Here is a 19052-nt window from a genome sequence, read left to right as displayed (position 1 = left end):
AGGGCCCACCGTCTGCTCCCTGTGGGGATGGAAAGGCTGTGAGGGACCCGAGACAGCCCAGGTGGGTGGGAGGGCAGACACGGTCAGGAGGTCAACCCTGCACTCTGGACCCGCCTCCAGGGCAGCCGGCCCTCCTGAGGGAGGGGTGTCACATCCAGCTTCGGTCCCTCCCCTTGCCCTGCGGCTCCCAGGAGGGGACCGTGTGAGCACAGGGACCCCACGGTAGCCTTGGGGGGTGCGGGCTCTGTTTTCTCCTATAGGCCATCCTCTGGCCTCCATCTCAACCCCGCACCCTCGTCCCCCTCCCCCCAGGGTCCTGGTGCAGAGGCTCGGCCTCCACCCGCCGTTGGCCTCAATACCCAGCGATGACCAGTCCCTGCCCTGCCCTCGGGTGGTCTCCATGTATTCGTGTGCTTCTCCCTCCCCCTTCCCAGTGACCCCTCCAAATCCTTCCCCACCTTAACCCACTGCTGCCCTGGCCTCTGCTCCCTCCTGGCTCCCCACCGGGCTTCAGCCAGGTTCCTGCCCTCCGTCCCAAGTCTCTCACCTCAGCCCGGCTGTGTCCCCCTCTGCCCACCCTGGCCCCATGTCCTCCGGGCCATGGCCTCTGGAAATAGGGTCTTTGCAGATGTAATTAAGTTAAGGTTAAGGTGAGGTCACACTGGTGTAGAGAGGTCCTTATTCCAACACGACTGTGTCCTCACAGGAAGACAGACGGGGACGATGCCCAGCCCACAGAAGCAGACTGGAGGTGAGCAGCTTCAGGCCCCAAACCTAGCATTGTCACCAAACGCCAGAAGCAGGATTCCAGATCCTGGCCCCTCAGCTGTGGAAGAAGAAGGTGCTGTTGTGTGAAGCCTCCCGGGCTGTGGCAATTGTTCCCTCCCGGCCCCAGGAGCCAGTCCACGTCCTGCTTCCACAGAACCACACCTGCAGTCCCCGGTCCTGGTCCACACTGTCCTCGCCTCCCGCAGCTCCCCAAAGCCTCACACGGGGTCTCGGGAGAAGGCTCAGCCCCACGCGCCCTCGCCCCCGCTCCGCAGCTCTTGCTGAGGTAACCTCGGACTCCAAACTGCCAAACCCCACAAACGCATTTTCGATTTGACCTCCCGACCTCTGGGGCACGGGGCATGGGGGACCCTCCTCCCTGGTGACATTTCCCCATTCAGCCGGAGAGCTCCCCTGACCACAGCTGGAGCCCAGCCTGCCCTGGGGTCGCGGAACCGCGTGTCCAGCTGCCTCCTGGACACCTATGCCCAGCGGTCTCGCAAGGGGCCTCAAGTTCCATGGTGCCCCCAGAAGTGCTGGCTGTGAGCAGCTCTCCGTCACCCGCTCTGCAGAGCCTGAACCCTAAATCCCCCCACGGCCCCGCTCTCCCCATAGCTGGGCCCAAGAGGTGCTCCTCTGTGTCTGCTGAGACCCCTGGGCAAAATCCTGTTGCCCCCTTTCCCTGCCCGGATGTTGGGCCCAGAGCCCCAGTGGCGCCTGCAGCCGGTCTGCCGCTGGGTCTCGGAGTGCGTGCCAGGCCCGGGCAGACGTGGAGGCGGTGGCTTGGTGCTCACCCGCCCCGCCCCCGCCCCCGCCCCCCCCCGCCAGGTTCCAGGAGGCACGGCACTTGTTCAGCTCTCCCGAAGCGAGCAGGCCATGCAGTGTGGGCGCGCAGGGCACACCATCATGCCTTTGAGAAGGTGGGAAGAGGACATGGGGTGGGGAGAGAGGAGCGTTGTTGAGATCCAGGCCTTGGGCTTCCCTGGTGGTGCAGTGGTTGAGAGTCCGCCTGCCGAGCAGGGGACGCGGGTTCGTGCCCCGGTCTGGGAAGATCCCACATGCCGCGGAGCGGCTGGGCCCGTAAGCCATGGCCGCTGAGCCTGCGCGTCCGGAGCCTGTGCTCCGCAACGGGAGAGGCCGCGACAGTGAGAGGCCCGCGTACCGCAAAAAAAAAAAAAAAAGATCCAGGCCTTGGGAAAGAACACAAAAGGCTTTGTTCGAGTGACCAGCTGGACGCCTAAGCGGGGTTCCAGGACTCGGTGTGACCGTGGTGGACGCAAGGCTGCCCTGACCTCCTTCTAGGGGTGGCTGAGGCCGCCCTGACCTCCTTCTAGGGGTGGCTGAGACTCTGCACCACCAGCCAGCTTGTCTCCCTGCCATCTGCTTCCTCCCCTCCTTCCCCAGGAGCCTTCCCGAGGCCACTCCCTGAAACCGTGTCAGGCTCTGCTCCGCGAGCTGACCTGGACGCGTGCTGTGCTGCCCACCTGCCCAGTGACCAGCCTGCTTCCTTTGTATGGTGTGCCTCGCTCCAGGACGGCCTTCAGAGGGTGTGTGAGCAGAGGAAGCCTCAGGTAACAGGGCCCCCGGGGTGGCTGGAGCAGTGAGCTGACCACCTGAAGTCGGGCAGGGGACCAGGGTGGGAAAGAAAAAAGGTACTTCACTACCCAGCCAAGGCGGGAGGGCTTTCTGGGCCACGGGGTCAGGAGCAGCCAGTGGGGTGGAGGGTGGGGGCGCTGCAGGCTGTGTTGTCCCGCCGGGAGCCCAGCAAGGAAAACCAGAGGAGCAGGACAGACTCCTGCCCGGGAAGCTCAAGTTTCCTGAACAGCAGGGATTCGTGGGAGGGAGGGTGCTGGGGCCCTGAGGGCCATTGTGGGGGAGGGCCTGAGGGGCTGGGAGAGGCCCTGTGCCTGCGGCTCTGCCCGACGCAGCTGGGTAACCGTGGCTGGGCCATGGCCCGTTTGGTCAGCAGCGACCTTGGGCCTGGTACGAGCCTCCCTGGTCCCTGACCAGGCAGGACATGAAGAGGGGCCTGGGAGTGGGTGCCTTGAGTCTGAAGTGGGGACCTTGGGGAAGCAGCTGGACAGAGAGGTCTGGAGCTCGGGAGAGACAGACCAGGGCATGTGAAGGGTGTCCAGGGCCTGGGGAGTGGGAGACAAAGCAGTTTCAAGGCTGGGAGACACAGAAGAGCCCAATCGCACAGAAGCCAAAAGACAGGCGTCCCAGAGAGGCGGTTACCAGCAGAAGTGGCAACGGCACGTGGCTAGAGGGGAGGGTGGCCTCGTGGCTGGGGGAGGGGCCGAACGGATTTCCCAGGACTGGAAAGGGACTCTGAGAGGAGGCCCCTCCTGTGGCTTCCTGGGAGCAGCCCCACTTCAGGTGGCCCAAGGGGACAAGAGGTGGGAGGGCAATTCCTGAGGAGGGTGGGTCCACATCCCTGGGAGGGGGCGTCACCTACCAGTACCCTGAAGGGCAGGCCGCACACGCCAGGCTGGGCTGGGGGTTGCGGAGGGGCCTCTCTGGCTGTCCATCTAAGCCAAATCACAACAGAGCCGGATGGCCAGGCTGCCTCAGGCTCACACATGGAGACAGTGACCTTGGTTGGCCTTTGGCTCACTTTGAGCAGCGTCAGAAAGATCCCACCCACCTGCACTGGGTGCAGACTGCAGAGATCTGTGGCCATGCGGAAACTCGGGACGATGGGCGGGTCAGGGAGAGAGCAGAGTCGTGGAGGCTGGAACCCATGGCAGAGCCCCTCCCGCCTCTACCTCCCAAGGGTCTCGAGATGGCCCCACGCAGGGTCCCTGGTGCCCATCCACCCCCGACGGCATCCATCGGTAAGCACTGGCCTCCCTCACCCAGCAACGGGCCAGGAGCCATCCCACCCTCTCAATTTGTCAGCCTAATTGCCTCGCGCCCTGGGCGCTCGGACCGGCTCCAGCGGCAAGGCAGGGAGCGGGGCAGGAAGGAGTCAGACCTGCACGGCCCCACCCAGGTGCGCACCAGTCCTGCCCGGAAACCCCTGGGCAGGCGAGGCCCCTGCTACGTCTCCCACGCCCGTGCGGGGAACCAGGCTCGGGGGCGACTGCCAGGACTCCCGCGCACCAGGGCTAGTTGGGAGGGAACCGGGCCTCAGAGCCCCGCTTGTCCGGAGCGGAGCCCAGAACCCCGGGCCACCTCCGGGCGCGTCGCGCCCGCCCCAGCCTCTGCAGGCCCCGGGCCGAGAGCCCCCGTGGGTGTCTCGGCTTCGCTCGGCGGCCGCCCCGCCCGGGCCGGCCTGGCTGTCCCACCTGCCCGGACGGTGCCCGCAGCACTCCGTACGCAGTCCCTCCGTTCGCTGCTGTGCCTGCGACCGGCGCCTCCCGGTTTAAACCCGCTCAGGCCCCTCCCCGGGGCGGCACGTGGTGCTTCCGATGGGTGCGGGCGCCCTGAAGCCGGGAGGGGCGCGGGACCGGGAAGCCCACGCGGGGCTGGGTCGACGCCCCCGCGCGCTCCCCTCGGCCGCCACGGTCTGTGAACACCCCTAGGCGGGGAGGAGGGCAGCTGCCGAGGAGCAGGGTCCTCTCGCTCCTACCCAGCCCCTTTCGTCAGCTCCCCCAGAGTCACCGCGAAGGAACGCGGGCGGCCGCAGGGAGCAGGGTGCGTCCCGCGCCGCCCAGACGGCCTCTGAACGGAGTTTGCAAGGTAAATGCGGCCCCGCCCGCCGCGCGCAGAGTTTCGCTTTACAAACGTGATTTTATCGCCCGAGGGGGCCCGTGGGGCCGCTGGTGCAGGTGTTGACCTCGACCCAGGGGCCCCTCTTGTCCAGTACCCTTCGTCGTCCAGGCCTCGCTCCCGCCTCGGGGCCGGCGGCTTGCGCTGCTGCTTCGTCCTGCGGCTGCCGGGCCAGGCTGTCCTCAGAGGCTGCCTCCATGACCGAGTGGCTTCCCTGCCTTGACCGTGGAAGAGATGGGGTCTCTGTCCCCAGCAGGCTTCCAATCTGTCTGGAAGGGATGACCAGGCCTTGCCCCATGGGTTCAGCACCTCCACCTGGGATCGGAGCAGGCGTTCTGTCCAGCAGGAGGACCTGGGCCCCTTCTCAGGCGCCAGTCCCAGCGCCCACCTTCCGGGGCCGGGGACTCCTGGAGCAGCTGAGGAAGAAGGGCCAGAGCCTGGCAGGCTGGGGCCACAGCCCAGGACAGGAGCCACACATGGATCTTCTGGCTGGTCCTCCCCTTTGCTGCCCAGAGATCCCAGATGGATGGGGTGGAGCAGGTGCCCCTTGCCCCCCAGGGTCAGGACCCAAGGACTGTCCTCCTCTGTCCCCATTCCCGGCCCTGAGGACTCAGTCTTTCCCCTTCCCCAGGCCTCACTTCTTTCCGGGTCGTTCTCGACCAGATACTCATCCAGGGCCACCCAGCCACCTCCGACACGTACCATGAGAGCACCTTGAGACACCTGCGCAGGCACAGGGGCTGGGGGGCCGGGCTTCCAGGGTAGAGGGTGCCAGTGTTGGCTCCCGTGGCTCTGTCCTCACTCCCACCCCCAGGCCCACGCTCACACCTGCTCACCAAGGCTTCCTGGACCCTGGGCCGACCTTTGGCCGCCTGTGTCCTTGTCGCTGTCTGCGTACCTCACCCTGGCTATGCTATGTGGCTGCTGCTGGCCGCTGGAGAGGCCTGACCTGATAGAGTAGTGAGCTCCAGCCTGGGCCCCTACCCCCCCGCCCAAGGCATGTCAGGCCAGCTGCCTTCGCCCCGTCTCTGCTCACCAAACGCCAGGACGCCGTCCATGAGGTCCCGCTGGGCAACGTGCCGAGCTGGCTGTGGCTCGTGGCCGGGAGTGCAGCCCGGAGCCTCTTCTCCGTGGGGTCGGGTCACTGCAGGCAGCACTGCTGCCAGGCCACGAAACCCAGGTGTGGGCCAGCTCCTCGCTGTGGGAAGGAGATGTGAGGCTGCCCAGGCCTGGGTCTCTCTGTGCCCAGGGGTGGGTAGCACGCCTGCCTGTGCCGTCCCTGCCCCAGCCGTGCCCACTGGTCCTCATCCCTCCGGCTCCTCTCCCTGTGGCTGTAGCCCCCTGTGGTGGCCTCCAGCTCAGATCTTCCAGGAACCCTCCCGGGGGGCAAGCCTCGATGCCCGTCCTGCTCCCGAGGCCCTTGGGCTGTCCCTGGTCAGCCAGAGCTGCTGCCGTCCTTGGAGCTCTGGTTACCACTGTTCTATGAATAACCACTCTGGGGACCGCATATAAGTGGCATCATGCCGTGTTCGTCCTCTTGTGTCCAGCTTACTTTACATAGCATAGTGGCTTTAAACTTCATCCGGGCTGTATCAGACATCAGGATTTCGTTCTTTTTAAAGGCTGCCCCGTATTCCATTGTGTGTGTTTACCCAATGTGCTTTATGCTCTCATCTGTTGGTGGATACTTGCGTTGCTTCGTCTTTCCTTCTGAAAGCTTACCTTCACTCATGTTGCACGTCAGGGGCTGGCTGAGGCTCCGCTCTGCCACCTTCACTTCAGGATCCAGGCTGATGAAATTACCATAATCTGGAATATCGCTGGTCCTCCTGGTTTAAGGAGTGAGAACTTGGGAAGGTCGTATACTGGCAGCTAAATGCTCTGGTGTGAAGGGGCCACGTGCCACTTCCTCTCATACCCCACTGGCCAGCACTGGTCATATGGTCCCCCTGACCACGAGGGGTGGCAATGCCGTCCTCCTGTGCACTGGATGGAGTAGCGCTGGTGAACAGTAGTCGTGGCCACACAGCCCCTCATTCAGAACCATCACACTTATCCCACCTGTCATGATTTTAGTCATTCAGTTTTGTAGTTCATCCTCTAAATCAGCGGTCCCCAACTTTACGGCACGAGGGACCAGTTTTGTGGAAGACAGTTTTTCCATGATGCGGGGATGGAGGGGGAAGGATGGTTCAGGAGGTAAAGCGAGCGGTGGGGAGCGGCAGATGAAGCGTCACTCGCTTGCCCGCTACCAGTCTGCAGCCTGGGGCTTGGGGACCCCACTCTGAATAATGAGTACCACAATTTGACGCTGATGATTGCTTTCCTCATAAGTGATCTGGCATCGTGCTATGACAGGTGCCTATGATTTCTGCCAAGTGAAAACTATTGACTTTATCTCACGTGTGCAGTTGTTCGGATGCTCTTCTGACCCCTAGACAGCGCCTCGCCCAAAGCTGAACCTACTACAGGCACAGCCCAGAGACCACCTACAAGGTAACATTTCTGCCATTGGATAACTTGGGGTTTAAAACCTGAACTTCTTAGAACATGTGTATCACTCAGTTCTCTTTCTAGCGATATTTACACAGGAACATTTTATCTTCACATCACCCCAAATCAATAAACGAGCTTTAATCGAACAGTGTGCAGGGGAAATCTTGAATGAAACCTCAGATAGGATGGCTAGATGGCCATGACCACCTGAGGGTGTTGTACGAAGCTCGGGGTCAACAAATGTCTGTGTGGGTGGTGGGATGGGGCGGGACTAAAAGAAGCCACGTCCCTGCAGATGGACTTGTTAGCATCCGTGTTCATCGCCGTGTTTGGGAAGCAGTGTGTTTAGCACTTCACACTCACTTATCTGTATGTGTACTGAGTGGCTTTTAGTTACATTATAATTTCCCCCATGTAGATGTCCAACTGCTATTTTTGTGGAGAATGTCTAATTCTTGGGAATATTCTCTTGCCATTAAAGGGAAGAGGCCTGTGTGTGATCAGTCAATCACAGTACACGGCCTAAATTTTTTTTTCATATAATGTCTATTCCGTAGCATAGGTTATCTTTTTCAAACTCTAAAAAAACTTTGCACACTCGCTATTATTACTGATGTGCAAATCACATTTTCACGTTTACTAAGATTGTGGATAAATGCTTTGTCCCCATCCTCACTCATCAGTTCATTTTTTTCATGCCAAAAGAGGTTGAGATCAAAGCAAAATACATAATCTTTTGAGTGTTATATATTATAAAGAAACCAGGCTCTGGGACTTCCCTGGTGGCGCAGTGGTTGAGAGTCCGCCTGCCGATGCAGGGGACACGGGTTCGTGCCCTGGTCCGGGAGGATCCCACATGCCGCGGAGCGCCTGGGCCCATGAGCCATGGCCGCTGAGCCTGCGCGTCAGGAGCCTGTGCTCCGCAACGGGAGAGGCCGCGACAGTGAGAGGCCCGCGTACCGCCAAAAAAAACCAGGCTCTACATTTTGTTAAATGTCACCTTTTGGAAGAATACATGTTTAATAAGTTTCCAAAAACGTCCTACCTGTGCCTGCTGTTTTGGAGATTAGAAATCTGTATGTGCGGCGGACAGGTTTCAGGACCAGCGTCCCGTGTTTGATGTTCCCAGTGGGGGATTTCCTTGAAGACGCTTGCTGGTCAGTTCTCTAGCTGAGGAGCCCCTGCGTGTTGAGAAGCACGCGTTGTTCTGGACGACGTCAGAGCATCAGCCCCTTCAGCGACTGGACTGTTTCTTCCTCAGGAGTTGGTGTGGAGCCTCCCAGACCAAACACCACACTCCCTTTCTCTGTCAGAAAGCTGGGGTAAATTGTATATATTTGTATAACTGAAACACTTTGCCGTATACTTTAAACTATATGCCTATATATATATTTTTTTTTCTTTTTTTTTTTTTGCGGTACGCGGGCCTCTCACTGCTGTGGCCTCTCCCGTTGCGGAGCACAGGCTCCGGACGCGCAGGCTCAGCGGCCATGGCTCACGGGCCCAGCCGCTCCGCAGCATGTGGGATCCTCCCGGACCGGGGCACGAACCCGTGTCCCCTGCATCAGCAGGCGGACTCTCAACCACAGCGCCACCAGGGAAGCCCCAATATATATACATTTTAAGTAATATAGGATGGTAACTGAAAGAGAAAGATTAAAAAACAGGAAGCTGGAGTAAAATACGACTTTTTGTTCGAACAGACCCTTTGCTGCCACCTGCTGGAGAACTCTCAGAATAAATATCCACTTTTGCCACCAATTGTTGGAGGCCGTGAAGCCATAACTGAGATGCGTTACAGTGGAAATGAGAAGCACTCCTCTGAATCAGGAAGGTGCCGGTGCCTCCTTAGAGCGGGTGTTCTCGCGGTCAGGGAGCCCGTAAGTCTCCCCGCTCCTGCTGCCTGGCCTGGACCAATCGTGAAGAAAGAAAGAGTCGGACCGAGGAGGACCAGGCGGCGGGCGTGAAACGAGCACCCAGATGTAGACCCCGCCACGCCCTGGTTCCCTGGCGGGCCGCGAAGGCTGTCCGAGGGTGGCAAGCGCCGCCGGCCCAGAGAGGGTCAGGGCAAACCCGTGTTTGCACCGTCTCTGTCCAGTGGCCAGGTCAGGCCATCGGAGAAGCCCCTGTCCTCCCCAGGATGGTGGGGGGAGGCGCATTTCCCAGCCTCTGCCCTCCTTTTCACCTTGGCCGTGGTCGCTCAGGGTGTGGCTGCCCCTGGGGGGGGGGGAGTGGGCGCTCAAGACCCCAACCCGTCAGCCCACTCCCCTCTTTGCAGGGCCCTTGTCCAGCACTCACGGCCCCGTGGTGCCCCCTGGGAACCCCCCGGCTCTGAAATGTATCAGGGTGGGACACGGGTGAAAGCAGCTGGGATTCTGGCAGGTCTGCTCGCGGTCTGGCTTCCGTCAGGAGTCTCAGGGTGGCAACTGTGTCCCATGCAGACGTTCCCACCTGCTACCCGTCCGTGCTCACTGGCTGGAGCGTCTCTGCAGAAAGAAACTCCTGTCTCCTACTGTTTGGTTACCCAGTGTCCCTGTCTGTGTAGCAAAAGCAGGATAAATGCTTGATTCTTTTTTTTTTTTTCAATTTAATAATTCTCCAAATCTTGGATACTTAAGTCGCTTCCAATTTTTCACAATTATTCCCTTCTTTCCTTTTTTTGCTATTGAGGTAGAATACACATGCCGTAAAAGTTATCACCTGAGCCATTTCTTGAAGAGTACAGTTCAGTGGCATTAGGTGCATTCGTGACCATAACCCTTCATCTTGTAAACAGAAACAGTACCCATGGAACCACAACTGTCCCCCTGCCCCCAGCCCTGGCACCACCCTTCTACTTTCTGTCTCTATAATTTTGACGACTCCAGGTGCCTCATATGAGTGGAATCCTGCAGTCTTGTCTTTTTGAGACTGGCTGACCTCACTGAGCAGTTTGTCGTCCAGTTTCATCCATGGTGGTAGCACATGTCATAACTGCCTTCCTCTTTAAGGCTGAATAATGTCCCATCGTATGTACAGACCACAGTTTGCTTATTGACACATCCATCCGTGGACACTTGGGTTGCTCCCATGTTTCAGCTATTCTGAATAATGCTGCATTGAACATGGGTGTACAAATATCTATTCGAGTCCTTGCTTTCAATTGTTTTGTGTATACACCTGGAAGTGGAATTGCTGGATCACGTGGTGATTATATTTTTAACTTTTTGAGGACCCTCCATACTGTTTCCGCAGCAGTTGTACCATTTTACATTCGCACCAACAGGGCACAAGGGTTCCATTACTCCACACCCTCACCAGCACTTGTTATTTTCTGGTTTTCTCATAGTAGCCGTGCAGACGGATGTGAGGAGGCATCTCGCTGTAGTTTTCATTTGCATTTCCCTGACGATTAGTGGTGTTGAGCACACTTTTGTGCACTTAGTGGCCATTTGAATGTCTTCTTTGGAGAAATGTCTATTCAAGTCCTTTGCCCATTATTGAATTGGGTTGTTTGTTTTGTAGTTGTTGAGTTTTAGGAATTCTCTATAAATTCTGAATAATAATCAGGTATATGATTTGCAAATGTTTTCTCCCATTCTGCGGGTTGCCTTTTTACTCTGAGGACAGTGTCTTTGGATAAACAAAATTTTCAAATTTTCATAACGTCTTATTTGTCTTTTTTCTTCTTTTGTTGCCTGTGCCTTTGGTGTCATACCTAAGAAGTCACTGCCAAATCAAAAGTCATGCATTCTTGGGCTTCCCTGGTGGCGCAGTGGTTGAGAGTCCGCCTGCCGATGCAGGGGACACGGGTTCATGCCCCGATCCGGGAAGATCCCACGTGCCGCGGAGCGGCTGGGCCCGTGAGCCATGGCCGCTGAGTCATGCATTCTTTTATTCGATGATTTATTCTAAGTGTTTTATAGTTTTAGGTCTTAAGTTAATTTTTGCCTCCCCTGCCTCATGCCAGGCCCTCTGCCAGCAGCGTGCGTGGTCCCCAAAGGGCTCAACCTGGACCCACAGGCTCAGCTTCATGCCAGGAGGCAGCACTGCGTCAGTCCCTGAAGGATGGACCCCCCATATGTGCCAGGGGCTCTGGCCCCGTCTGGCTGCATCTCAGTCCATTCCTAGACTGGAGAGGGCCCAGCAGCCTGACCAGGAGGTGCCTGCTGGCAGCACGAGTGTGACAATCACTGGGTTTCCAGAGCTTCTGGGCACCCCTGTGCTCCCTGACTGGGGTCAGCTGTTTTGACAATAAAATCTGATGTATTACGTGGTCACCCAGGGACCTTGCAGAGCCAGGCTAGTAAACAGCAGACAGACCCCTTAGAAACAGGGGAAAGAGAAACCCGTTCTGCCGTAGCAGTGTGGGTGAAGAGTATCCCGTCACACATCAGTAAACAGATGTTGCAGCGACCCACACCCTGCCACGGTGCGTCCTGAGGAGACTCAGGATAAGAAAGCACAGGATACAGCCCCAGGTAGCCGAGGTGCAGGTCCCCAGGTAGCCGAGGTGCAGGTCAAAGGAGTTTCCGTGAGCCGGACTCCTGCATCTTCCCATACATAGAAGAGCGCTAAATTCCTTCACTTGAGACGTCTGGGTTTCTTTAATGAACAGTAATCTTTTGATGTTCCGACTACCTGATCTTTGTTGCTGAAACTGCCGTGTATCTCGGCCCCTCCCTGACCTCTTTGGAGCAGAACCTCAGAGCCATCTGAGAGGCTGTCCTCCGGGCGCAAGTCCTCGGTTTTGTCTGCCAGAGAAAACATGCTTCTCAGCTTTTCCATTGTGCGCTCTTTTCAGTCAACAGCAGGCTCAGCAGTTCCCAGCCCAGATCGGCCTGAGGCCACGCAGGCCCCAGCCGGTGGCCTTCCCGCCCACATCTTTGTAAAAGGTCCCTTTGTTACACACGCCTCACCTCCCCTGCTTCATGTCAGGACTCCCGACCACAGACACACTGCATCTCCACTCCTTTAAGGGTCAATTTTGACATGAATATTTAACGAAGTGCGGAATCAATCAAAATCCACCTCCTCGTCCTGAAAAATGCTAAGGCATTGAAGTGTTTTAACCAGGTGTGCTCCACCTTACATGCTACTGATGTCTGATACAATTTTAAATCCACCGTTTCTTTCTCATTTTAACCTCTACTTGTCACAGTACGTGAATATCTCACCCGTTGGAAGTAACTTGGGTTACGTGGTGTGAAATAAAACATATTTTATGGCAAGACAAGAAACTTTTAAACAAAAAGTCTCTGCCCTTTGGCCCCCTCTCCCCCCACCATGAATCAAGTATCTGCATTACTCACCGACCGGAACTCCCCAGAGGCAGAAATAGCTGCTCAACCGTAAAAAGCAACATTCTCCCAGCATCAACAAGACAGCTCCCTAAAAGGTAACATTCCTCCTCCATCCTGTAGGGGGCACATGACCCACCAGGATGACGCTTAGACCTGGATTGTGTAAACTGCCAATAATACATCATTTGATGTGCTGTCTCAAAAAACTTATATAAACTGTGTCTTGACGTCTAACCAGGGAACAGTTTCTCAGAGCTTTCTGAGATGTTCTTTCTGGGTTATAATCCTCAAATTTGGCTCAAATAAAATTTTCCATTTCTTTCTCAGATCAACTGATTAATTTTTCATCGATAGTGGTTTACTTCCAACTTTACCTTCTGTCCAAGAATGCCGCAAATTGGCCACGTCTCCTTGGGCACGTGTGAGATTTCTCACTGTAGAGACCTATTTGTGAAAAAGCCAGATCACAGGGTTGATTTTAAGTAGGTTTTGGCAGATGGGTTCCCCAGGCCCTCCTGAGTCTCCTCGACCCCCTCCAACCCCTCAGCCCCAGGCATCCAATGAGCTGCTTGCCATCACTCTAGGTTGCTGTGCGTTGCCCAGAACTTTATATAAATGGGATCAAACAATGTGTGCTCTTTTGTTGTCTGGGTTCTTTTTCTTTTTTTTTTTCTTTTTCTTTTCTTTTTTTCCGGTACGCGGACCTCTCACTGCTGTGGCCTCTCCCGTTGCGGAGCACAGGCTCCGGACGCGCAGGCTCAGCGGCCATGGCTCACGGGGCCAGCCGCTCCGCAGCATGTGGGATCTTCCCGGACCAGGGCACGAACCCGCGTCCCCTGCATCGGCAGGCGGACCCTCAACCACTGCGCCACCAGGGAAGCCCCCTCATTGTAGTTTTGATTTGCATTTGTCTGATAATTAGTGACGTGGAGCATCTTTTCATGTATTTGTTGGCCAAATGTATGTCTTATTTGGAGAAACGTCGGTTTAGATCTTCTGCCCATTTTTTGGATTGAGCTGTTCGCTGTTTTGACACAGAGCTGCGTGAGCTGTTTTGGAGATGAATGCCTTGTCAGCTGCTTTGTTTGCAGATATTTTCTCCCATTCTGTGGGTTTTCTGTTTTGTTTATGGTTTCCTCTTTTGTGCAGAAGCTTTTACGTTTGATTAGGTCCCATTCGCTTTTGTTTTTGTTTTTTAAACATTTTTCATTTCTCTAGGAGGTGGATCAAAAAAGATATTGCTAAAAAAAAAAAAAGATATTGCTGTGATTTATGTCAGAGCATTCTGCCTATGTTTTCCTCTAAGAGTTTATAGTGTTGGCCTTCCATTTAGGTCTTTGATCCATTTTGAGTTTATTTTTGTGTATGGTGTCAGGGAGTTTTGTTGTTGTTGTTTCTCGGAGTTTTTGTTTGTTTGCTTTTTGGCCATGCAGCATGCAGGATCTTAGGTCCCTGACCAGGGATTGAACTCATGCTCCCTGCACTGGGAGCACGGAGTCTTAACCACTGGACTGCCAGGGAAGTCCCTAGGGAGGTTCTAGTTTCATTAGCTGTCCAGTTTTCCCAGCACTGTTTATTGAAGAGACTGTCTTTTCTCCATTGTATATTCACTGTATATTCTCACCTCCTTTGTCATATATTAATTGACCATAGGTGCGTGGGTTTATTTCTGGGCTTTCTATCCTGTTCCACTGGTCTATACTTCTGTTTTTGTGCCAGTACCATACTGTTTTAATTACTGTAGCTTTGTAGTTTAATGCTATACATTTCTAAGTACTGTTTTAGCTGTATCTCTCAACTTTTGACATGCTGTATTCTAATTTTTATTCAGTTTGAAATACTCCCTAATTTCCCTTTTGACTTCTTTGACCCATGAACTGTCTAGAAGCTTATTATCTAGTTTCCAAACATTTGGGGATTTTCCAGATACTTTTTTGCCATTGATCTAATTCCACTGTGCCAGACAGCACACTTTTTAATGCCTGGATCATTTTAAAGTTGTTAAGATTTATTTTATGGCCCAGTATATGGTCTATATTAGTAAATGTTATGTGTGCACTTAAAAGAATGTAATCTGCTATTGTTGGGTGGAGTATTCTAAATGTTAATTAGGTCAGGTTGGTTGTAGTGCTATTCAAGATTTCTATAATCTTACTGACTTTATGTCTATTTGTCCTATCAGTTATTGAGGGAGTGGATTTGTCAATTTCCTGTTGCATTTCTGTTACTTTTGGCGTTGTGTATTTTGAAGCACTGTTATTAGGTGCATAAAAATTGGATTGTTATGTCCACCTGATGCATTGACTGCTTTGCCACTATGATATAAGCCTCTTTATCCCTGGCAATATCCTTTACTCTAAAATCTACTTTGCCTAATAGTAGCAGAGCCTCTCCGGCTTTCTTATGATAAAAATCAGCCTCGAGTATTCAGCTGAGTCCCGATCAGTGCACTTGTGTGAGAAATGGCTGGGGAAAGAACACTCAGAAGAATTAGAACAATCCCAGGAGGTCACATAGAAAATACTGTTATATTTTATTTAAAATGTTGTTTATGTTCATAGGTGACAGGCTTATTGTTTTTAGCTTTTTCTCAGTTTTTATTTCTAATATGGTAAGTATTGATAGATAGGACCCACATCATCAAAACTCTTGTGGTTCTCAGTAATTTTTTTTTTTTTTTTTTTTTTTTTGCGGTACGCGGGCCTCTCACTGCTGTGGCCTCTCCCGGTGCGGAGCACAGGCTCCGGACGCGCAGGCTCAGCGGCCGTGGCTCACGGGCCCAGCCGCTCCGCGGCATGTGGGATCTTTCCGGACCGGGGCACGAACCCGTGTCCCCTGCATCGGCAGGCGGACTCTCAACCACTGCACCACCAGGGAAGCCCCTCAGTAATTTTTAAGACTGTAAAGTTGTCCTGAGACCAAAGATTTGAAAACAACTGGTTTAGACAAAGTCGCATATTTGCCATTTTATTTGCTCCCCCTCTTCCATGTCAGACGATCTTTCTAAGGTAATTTTCTTTTTTCCTGATGTAACTTTTAGGAGTTTCTTTGGTGAGAATCTCTTGGTTTTATATCATCATAGATTTTGTCTTTAAAAGAATGTTATTTCACCTATTAGTTTTTAAATCTTTAAAAAACTTGTAGTAAAATACACCTAACATAAAATTTATCATTTTAACTATTGTAAGTGTACAATCAGTGGCATTAAGTACATTCACAACGTGGTGCAACCATCCCCACCATCTACTTGCAGAACTTTTTCATTCCTCCAAGCGGAAACCCCACACCCATAAACACTCTTCTTCCTCCCCCCCAGCCACTGGAAATGATTTCTTTTTTAAAAGGACAGCTTTATTGAGATGCAATTCACATACTATACAACTCGCCCCTTGAAAGTGTATGATTCGATGGTTTTTAGCACATTCACAGACTTGTGAAACCACCGTCAGTTTTAGAACATTTTCATCACCCCCCAAAGGAATCCTGTACCCATTAACAGTCACTCCCTGCTTCCTACCAATCCCTCTCCCCAGCCCTAGATAGCCACTACTCTACTTTCTGTCCTTATAGATGTACCTATTCTGGACATTTCTCATAAATGGATTCATACAATAGATGGTCTCTTATAACTGGCTTCTTTCACTTAGCATAACGTTTTCAAGGTTCCTCTATTGATGTGGCATTGCTGTAGCATGTATTAGTGTCCATTCAAGGTTCCTCTATTGATGTGGCATTGTAGCATGTATTAGTGTCCATTCAAGGTTCATCTACTGATGCAGCATTGCTGTAGTAGGCATTAGTGTCCACTCCTATTATGTTAGCTAACATTCCATTGTATGGATGTACTACCTTTTATTTACCCATCATCACTTGTTGGACATTTGACATATGTCTACTTTTTGGCTATTATGAGTAATGCTGCTGTGAACACTTGTGTACAAGTTTTTGTGTGGACATATGTTTCACTTATCTTGGGTAGATATCTAGGAGTGGGACTGCCCAGTCATATGGTAACTTTATGTTTAACTCTTGAGAAACTGACAGAAACTGGTGATTTTCAAAGCTCTTGCAGCATTTTCCATTTTCACAAGGTATAAGGGTTCCAACTGCCCCACATCCTCTCCTGTTGTTATTTGTCTTTTTTTTTTTTTTATCATAGCCATCCTACTGGCTGGGAAGTGGTGCCTTATCGTAGTTTTGATTTACATTTCCCTGATGGCTCATGACATTAAGCATCTTTTCATATGCTTTTTGGCCATGTGTAAACCTCTTTGGAGAAATATCTGTTGAGCTCCTTTGCCCATTTTAAAATTGGGTTTTTGTCTTTTTATTATTGAGTTGTCGGTGTTCTTTATGTATTCTGGATACAAGGCCCTTCTCAGATTATATGAGATATCTAAATATTTTCTCCCACACTGAGGTTTTTTTTTCAGTTTCTTGATGGTGTCCTTTGATGTGTAAAAGTTTTAAATTTTGATAGAGTCAAATTTATCTATTGTTTCCATGGATCATTTGTGCTTTTGGTGTCATATCAAAAAATTATTGCCTAGGGGACTTCCCTGGTGGTCCAGTGGTTAAGACTCCATGTTTCCACTGCAGGGGGCACAGTTTTGATCCCTGGTTGGGGAACTAAGATCCTGCATGCCGTGCGGCGTGGCCGAAAACAAAAGAAAACAAAACCAAACAAACAAAAATTATTGCCTAATCCAAGGTCATGAACATTTACGTCTATGTTTTCTTCTAAAACTCTTGCATTTAGGCGTTTGATCCATTTTGATTTAATTTATGTGTACAGTGTGAGGTAGGGGTCTAATTTAATTCTTTGGCATATGCGTATCCAGTTTTCCCAGCACCATTTACTGAGAAAACTGTTCTTTTCCCTGTTGAATGGGCTTGGTATCCTTGTCAAAGATCAATTGACTGTAGATATATCGGCTTAGTTTTGGACTCTCAGTTCTATTTCATCCAATTATATGTCTATCGTCATACCAACATCACATTGTTTTGATTATTGTAGCTTTGAGGTAAATTTTGAAATTGGGAAGTGTGATTCATCCAATATTGTTCTTTTTTTTTCAAGATTGTTTCGACTATTCTGAATTCCTTAATATCCATGTGAATTTTAGGATTGACTTGTCAACTTCTGCAAAGAATGTAGCTGGAATTTTTATAGGAATTTATTTTGTAGATCAATTTGAGGAGTACTGCTATCTGAACAATATTAAGTCTTCCAATCCATGAACATGAGATGCCTTTCCATTTATTTTCTGCTTTTGTTTATGCTGACTTACTCATAATGGTTTGGTTTCATTTGCCTTGTAATTTGGAATTGTGAGATCGTGTTTGAAAGACTGGGTTTTATCTCTGGGAATCCCGTGAGGCCTTGCGGGCAAGATCCCCAGAGAAGGTTGTGTTCGCTCAGGTCAGGCACAGCCACAGCCCACCTGGGGCCACGCGGGCTGAGTTTCTCCACGTGGGCTTCCCCAGAACGTACAGGCAGAAGACCTGAGGTGACAAATGTCCAGTGGAGACTTTTTTTTGCACCCAGGGAGGTTCCTTCCGTCAGCATCTGCCCGTGCTGGGGTGTCGCGAGCGCACGTGCTCACTACGCAGAGCCCACTGGGGACACAGGCGTCGTGTAGCACCTGCCTGTGCAGCCCAGGCCCTCGTTCTTGCCCCTGAGGATCTGCGGCAGCCCGAGGTTTGGGGTTTCTAGGGTCAGCAGACCCCTCAGGGAAGTGTCAGCCCCCACGCTGAAGTTCTGCTTCATTTTTCACCCCTGAGGGTTTCCTTTTCTTTCTTGTGACCTCAGGTACCTGACAAGGTATTGGTTTACAGTGGGAGATTTACAGTGGGAGGGTTTTCCGGGGTGTCTGGGTCTGTCATGCTGCTGCCGCTGTGAAGGTGTCGTTGTTTAAGCAGGTGCACTTGGTGATCCACTCAGAGCCCATCTTGGGGGGTGGGTGTGCCCATCCCCCAGCTGCTGTGGACTCACACCAGCGCCCTTAGCGAGAGGTGCCCTTGGACGACAGAGCTGCCTGGCTAACAGGTGCCTGGGAGCCGCCTGCCCCCACCCAGGGCAGCCCATAGTCCACGGCTGGAGGGAGGATATCAGCCTAGACCCCTTGTCGCTGGAGAAACAGCTCTCTGAGGTGAAACTCACAGTCCTGTGACACCCACGGATCAGGCCACGCGTGGTGGGGTTCGCGGAAGCCACACCTTCGCCCACTGCTTTTCTCACACCCTCTCCCGAGAGCACAGCCCCCGTAAACCAGGTGCACCTGGACCGCCGTCGTGGGCTCTGCTTCTGGGGAACTGATCTGAGACAGGTGGTGCTGGGCGTGGTCCCGGAAGCATCCTCCACAGCAGGGTTTGGGGTTGGACGCCCACGGCTCACCTCCGGCGGCGGTGGACGTTGTCAGTCCCAGCACCTAGAGCAGGACTGGTGCTCAGAGCATATGTGGTGAAGCGTGCCGCGTATGGGCAGGGGGAGGGCACAGGTACCATGGCGGGGGCGTGGCCCAAACCGTGTGCCCCGAATCCACGTGCTGCAGGGCTGATTCCTGGACCTCAGGAGGGGACTGTGTCTGGAGATGGCATCTTTAAAGAGGTGATCAAGGTACATGAGGTCATGAGGGTGGCCCCAACCCAATCCGACAGGTGTCCTCACAAGAAGAGAAGGTCGAGACATAGACACGCACAGAGGATGGCCCCATGAGGACTGAGAGAAGTCGGCCATCCACGTGCCAAGGAGAGAGGCCTCAGGAGGAACCAGCCCTGCTGCCTGTTTTTTTT

The 19052-nt window shown here is 53.1% G+C and overlaps 1 long non-coding RNA gene across 2 annotated transcripts; it reads left to right on the top strand.

Annotated features, from left to right (window-relative positions):
* The first annotated feature begins 1941 nt into the window (after positions 1-1941).
* Positions 1942-9569, top strand: LOC137210602 (uncharacterized). Of its 2 annotated transcripts, XR_010936631.1 has the most exons (3): positions 1942-2339; positions 6891-6975; positions 8679-9569. It is a non-coding gene; the product is annotated as an uncharacterized lncRNA (long non-coding RNA). The 2 variants fall into 2 exon arrangements; XR_010936630.1 differs by lacking the exon at positions 1942-2339 and having other exon boundaries at positions 4207-6975.
* Positions 9570-19052: the final 9483 nt, after the last annotated feature.

Source organism: Pseudorca crassidens, chromosome 17, assembly GCF_039906515.1.
Source record: "Pseudorca crassidens isolate mPseCra1 chromosome 17, mPseCra1.hap1, whole genome shotgun sequence".
NCBI classification, from domain to species: Eukaryota; Metazoa; Chordata; class Mammalia; order Artiodactyla; family Delphinidae; genus Pseudorca; species Pseudorca crassidens.
This window is presented reverse-complemented; position numbering and strand designations above follow the sequence as displayed.